This window comes from Carassius gibelio, chromosome B22 (assembly GCF_023724105.1).
Source record: "Carassius gibelio isolate Cgi1373 ecotype wild population from Czech Republic chromosome B22, carGib1.2-hapl.c, whole genome shotgun sequence".
NCBI lineage: Eukaryota > Metazoa > Chordata > Actinopteri > Cypriniformes > Cyprinidae > Carassius > Carassius gibelio.
In genome coordinates this window covers 43672598-43677597 of record NC_068417.1, presented here as the reverse complement: position 1 = coordinate 43677597, position 5000 = coordinate 43672598, and the positions used below count along the sequence as shown (strand labels likewise).

Here is a 5000-nt window from a genome sequence, read left to right as displayed (position 1 = left end):
TTGGCAAAATTATTATATACTAAGTGAAAAATGTCCAAAAAGCTTACAGCACCTGGTATTCCCAGGCAGTCTCCCATCCATGTACTAACCAGGCCCAAACCTGCAAATATTCAGAGATCGGGCATTGACTCTATTTTTTGGCAAAATTATTATTTACTAAGTGAAAAATGTCCAAAAAGCTTACAGCACCTGGTATTCCCAGGCGGTCTCCCATCCAAGTACTAACCAGGCCCAAAACTGCTTAGCTTCCGAGATCAGATGAGATCGGGCATAGCCAGGTTGGTATGGCCGTAAGCGAAGTCTGCTGCAAAGAGAGGGCTATTTAAAGATCAGCCAATCTTATCGCCAGTACATTATATAAGTAGGAAAGAAAACCCAAAAGCTTAAAGCACCTGGTATTCCCAGGCAGTCTCCCATCCATGTACTAACCAGGCCCAAACCTGCTAATATTCAGAGATCGGGCATTGACTCTATTTTTTGGCAAAATTATTATATACTAAGTGAAAAATGTCCAAAAAGCTTACAGCACCTGGTATTCCCAGGAGGTTTCCCATCCAAGTACTAACCAGGCCCAAACCTGCTTAGCTTCCGAGATCAGACGAGATCGGGCATAGCCAGGTTGGTATGGCCGTAAGCGAAGACAGCAGCAAAGAGAGGGCTATTTAAAGACCAGCCAATCTAATCGCCAGTACATTATATAAGTAGGAAAGAAAACCCAAAAGCTTAAAGCACCTGGTATTCCTAGGCAGTCTCTCATCAAAGTGCTAACCATACCTAAACCTGCTAAGATTCAGAGATCGGGCATTGACTCTATTTTTTGGAAAATTATTATATACTAATTGAAAAATGTCCAAAAAGCTTACAGCACCTGGTATTCCCAGGCAGTCTCCCATCCATGTACTAACCAGGCCCAAACCTGTTAATATTCAGAGATCGGGCATTGACTCTATTTTTTGGCAAAATTATTATATACTAAGTGAAAAATGTCCAAAAAGCTTACAGCACCTGGTATTCCCAGGCAGTCTCCCATCCATGTACTAACCAGGCCCAAACCTGTTAATATTCAGAGATCGGGCATTGACTCTATTTTTTTTTTTTTTTTTTTTTAATGAAAGATTATTATATAATTCGTGAAATTTTTCAAACAGATTAAAGCACCTGGTATTCCCAGGCAGTCTCCCATCCATGTACTAACCAGGCCCAAACCTGCTAATATTCAGAGATCGGGCATTGACTCTATTTTTTGGCAAAATTATTATATACTAAGTGAAAAATGTCCAAAAAGCTTACAGCACCTGTTATTCCCAGGCGGTCTCCCATCCAAGTACTAACCAGGCCCAAACCTGCTTAGCTTCCGAGATCAGACGAGATCGGGCATAGCCAGGTTGGTATGGCCGTAAGCGAAGTCTGCTGCAAAGAGAGGGCTATTTAAAGAACAGCCAATCTTATCGCCAGTACATTATATAAGTAGGAAAGAAAACCCAAAAGCTTAAAGCACCTGGTATTCCTAGGCAGTCTCTCATAAAAGTACTAACCAGACCTAAACCTGCTAAGATTCAGAGATCGGGCATTGACTCTTTTTTTTTTTTAATGAAAGATTATTATATAATTCGTGAAATTTTCCAAAAAGATTAAAGCACCTGGTATTCCCAGGCAGTCTCCCATCCATGTACTAACCAGGCCCAAACCAGCAAATATTCAGAGATCGGGCATTGACTCTATTTTTTGGCAAAATTATTATATACTAAGTGAAAAATGTCCAAAAAGCTTACAGCACCTGGTATTCCCAGGCGGTCTCCCATCCAAGTACTAACCAGGCCCAAACCTGCTTAGCTTCCGAGATCAGACGAGATCGGGCATAGCCAGGTTGGTATGGCCGTAAGCGTAGTCTGCTGCAAAGAGAGGGCTATTTAAAGACCAGCCAATCTTATCGCCAGTACATTATATAAGTAGGAAAGAAAACCCAAAAGCTTAAAGCACCTGGTATTCCTAGGCAGTCTCTCATAAAAGTACTAACCAGACCTAAACCTGCTAAGATTCAGAGATCGGGCATTGACTCTATTTTTTGGCAAAATTATTATATACTAAGTGAAAAATGTCCAAAAAGATTAAAGCACCTGGTATTCCCAGGCAGTCTCCCATCCATGTACTAACCAGGCCTAAACCTGCAAATATTCAGTGATCGGGCATTGACTCTATTTTTTGGCAAAATTATTATATACTAAGTGAAAAATGTCCAAAAAGCTTACAGCACCTGGTATTCCCAGGCAGTCTCCCATCCATGTACTAACCAGGCCCAAACCTGCAAATATTCAGAGATCGGGCATTGACTCTATTTTTTGGCAAAATTATTATTTACTAAGTGAAAAATGTCCAAAAAGCTTACAGCACCTGGTATTCCCAGGCGGTCTCCCATCCAAGTACTAACCAGGCCCAAAACTGCTTAGCTTCCGAGATCAGATGAGATCGGGCATAGCCAGGTTGGTATGGCCGTAAGCGAAGTCTGCTGCAAAGAGAGGGCTATTTAAAGATCAGCCAATCTTATCGCCAGTACATTATATAAGTAGGAAAGAAAACCCAAAAGCTTAAAGCACCTGGTATTCCCAGGCAGTCTCCCATCCATGTACTAACCAGGCCCAAACCTGCTAATATTCAGAGATCGGGCATTGACTCTATTTTTTGGCAAAATTATTATATACTAAGTGAAAAATGTCCAAAAAGCTTACAGCACCTGGTATTCCCAGGAGGTTTCCCATCCAAGTACTAACCAGGCCCAAACCTGCTTAGCTTCCGAGATCAGACGAGATCGGGCATAGCCAGGTTGGTATGGCCGTAAGCGAAGTCTGCTGCAAAGAGAGGGCTATTTAAAGACCAGCCAATCTTATCGCCAGTACATTATATAAGTAGGAAAGAAAACCCAAAAGCTTAAAGCACCTGGTATTCCTAGGCAGTCTCTCATCAAAGTACTAACCAGACCTAAACCTGCTAAGATTCAGAGATCGGGCATTGACTCTTTTTTTTTTTTTTTTAATGAAAGATTATTATATAATTCGTGAAATTTTCCAAAAAGATTAAAGCACCTGGTATTCCCAGGCAGTCTCCCATCCATGTACTAACCAGGCCCAAACCTGCAAATATTCAGAGATCGGGCATTGACTCTATTTTTTGGCAAAATTATTATATACTAAGTGAAAAATGTCCAAAAAGCTTACAGCACCTAGTATTCCCAGGCAGTCTCCCATCCATGTACTAACCAGGCCCAAACCTGCTAATATTCAGAGATCGGCATTGACTCTATTTTTTGGCAAAATTATTATATACTAAGTGAAAAATTTCCAAAAAGCTTACAGCACCTGGTATTCCCAGGCGGTCTCCCATCCAAGTATTAACCAGGCCCAAACCTGCTTAGCTTCCGAGATCAGATGAGATCGGGCATAGCCAGGTTGGTATGGCCGTAAGCGAAGTCTGCTGCAAAGAGAGGGCTATTTAAAGATCAGCCAGTCTTATCGCCAGTACATTATATAAGTAGGAAAGAAAACCCAAAAGCTTAAAGCCCCTGGTATTCCCAGGCAGTCTCCCATCCATGTACTAACCAGGCCCAAACCTGCTAATATTCAGAGATCGGGCATTGACTCTATTTTTTGGCAAAATTATTATATACTAAGTGAAAAATGTCCAAAAAGCTTACAGCACCTGGTATTCCCAGGCGGTCTCCCATTCAAGTACTAACCAGGCCCAAACCTGCTTAGCTTCCGAGATCAGACGAGATCGGGCATAGCCAGGTTGGTATGGCCGTAAGCGAAGTCTGCTGCAAAGAGAGGGCTATTTAAAGAACAGCCAATCTTATCGCCAGTACATTATATAAGTAGGAAAGAAAACCCAAAAGCTTAAAGCACCTGGTATTCCTAGGCAGTCTCTCATAAAAGTACTAACCAGACCTAAACCTGCTAAGATTCAGAGATCGGGCATTGACTCTTTTTTTTTTAATGAAAGATTATTATATAATTCGTGAAATTTTCCAAAAAGATTAAAGCACCTGGTATTCCCAGGCAGTCTCCCATCCATGTACTAACCAGGCCCAAACCAGCAAATATTCAGAGATCGGGCATTGACTCTATTTTTTGGCAAAATTATTATATACTAAGTGAAAAATGTCCAAAAAGCTTACAGCACCTTGTATTCCCAGGCGGTCTCCCATCCAAGTACTAACCAGGCCCAAACCTGCTTAGCTTCCGAGATCAGACGAGATCGGGCATAGCCAGGTTGGTATGGCCGTAAGCGTAGTCTGCTGCAAAGAGAGGGCTATTTAAAGAACAGCCAATCTTATCGCCAGTACATTATATAAGTAGGAAAGAAAACCCAAAAGCTTAAAGCACCTGGTATTCCTAGGCAGTCTCTCATAAAAGTACTAACCAGACCTAAACCTGCTAAGATTCAGAGATCGGGCATTGACTCTATTTTTTGGCAAAATTATTATATACTAAGTGAAAAATGTCCAAAAAGATTAAAGCACCTGGTATTCCCAGGCAGTCTCCCATCCATGTACTAACCAGGCCTAAACCTGCAAATATTCAGTGATCGGGCATTGACTCTATTTTTTGGCAAAATTATTATATACTAAGTGAAAAATGTCCAAAAAGCTTACAGCACCTGGTATTCCCAGGCAGTCTCCCATCCATGTACTAACCAGGCCCAAACCTGCAAATATTCAGAGATCGGGCATTGACTCTATTTTTTGGCAAAATTATTATTTACTAAGTGAAAAATGTCCAAAAAGCTTACAGCACCTGGTATTCCCAGGCGGTCTCCCATCCAAGTACTAACCAGGCCCAAAACTGCTTAGCTTGCGAGATCAGATGAGATCGGGCATAGCCAGGTTGGTATGGCCGTAAGCGAAGTCTGCTGCAAAGAGAGGGCTATTTAAAGATCAGCCAATCTTATCGCCAGTACATTATATAAGTAGGAAAGAAAACCCAAAAGCTTAAAGCACCTGGTATTCC

The 5000-nt window shown here is 41.6% G+C and overlaps 10 non-coding genes across 10 annotated transcripts; all 10 read right to left on the bottom strand.

Annotated features, from left to right (window-relative positions):
- Positions 1 to 177: 177 nt before the first annotated feature.
- Positions 178 to 296, bottom strand: LOC127995923 (5S ribosomal RNA). The gene has a single exon (XR_008168849.1). It is a non-coding gene; the product is annotated as a 5S ribosomal RNA (ribosomal RNA).
- Positions 297 to 517: 221 nt separating this feature from the next.
- Positions 518 to 636, bottom strand: LOC127994369 (5S ribosomal RNA). The gene has a single exon (XR_008167360.1). It is a non-coding gene; the product is annotated as a 5S ribosomal RNA (ribosomal RNA).
- Positions 637 to 1283: 647 nt separating this feature from the next.
- LOC127995436 (5S ribosomal RNA) lies at positions 1284 to 1402 on the bottom strand. The gene has a single exon (XR_008168384.1). It is a non-coding gene; the product is annotated as a 5S ribosomal RNA (ribosomal RNA).
- Positions 1403 to 1765: 363 nt separating this feature from the next.
- On the bottom strand, positions 1766 to 1884 carry LOC127997190 (5S ribosomal RNA). Its single transcript, XR_008170062.1, has one exon. It is a non-coding gene; the product is annotated as a 5S ribosomal RNA (ribosomal RNA).
- Positions 1885 to 2379: 495 nt separating this feature from the next.
- Positions 2380 to 2498, bottom strand: LOC127995922 (5S ribosomal RNA). The gene has a single exon (XR_008168848.1). It is a non-coding gene; the product is annotated as a 5S ribosomal RNA (ribosomal RNA).
- Positions 2499 to 2719: 221 nt separating this feature from the next.
- On the bottom strand, positions 2720 to 2838 carry LOC127994367 (5S ribosomal RNA). Its single transcript, XR_008167359.1, has one exon. It is a non-coding gene; the product is annotated as a 5S ribosomal RNA (ribosomal RNA).
- A 503-nt stretch (positions 2839 to 3341) lies between these two features.
- LOC127995481 (5S ribosomal RNA) lies at positions 3342 to 3460 on the bottom strand. The gene has a single exon (XR_008168428.1). It is a non-coding gene; the product is annotated as a 5S ribosomal RNA (ribosomal RNA).
- A 221-nt stretch (positions 3461 to 3681) lies between these two features.
- LOC127994671 (5S ribosomal RNA) lies at positions 3682 to 3800 on the bottom strand. The gene has a single exon (XR_008167646.1). It is a non-coding gene; the product is annotated as a 5S ribosomal RNA (ribosomal RNA).
- Positions 3801 to 4161: 361 nt separating this feature from the next.
- Positions 4162 to 4280, bottom strand: LOC128000914 (5S ribosomal RNA). The gene has a single exon (XR_008173685.1). It is a non-coding gene; the product is annotated as a 5S ribosomal RNA (ribosomal RNA).
- Positions 4281 to 4775: 495 nt separating this feature from the next.
- Positions 4776 to 4894, bottom strand: LOC128003434 (5S ribosomal RNA). Its single transcript, XR_008176158.1, has one exon. It is a non-coding gene; the product is annotated as a 5S ribosomal RNA (ribosomal RNA).
- Positions 4895 to 5000: the final 106 nt, after the last annotated feature.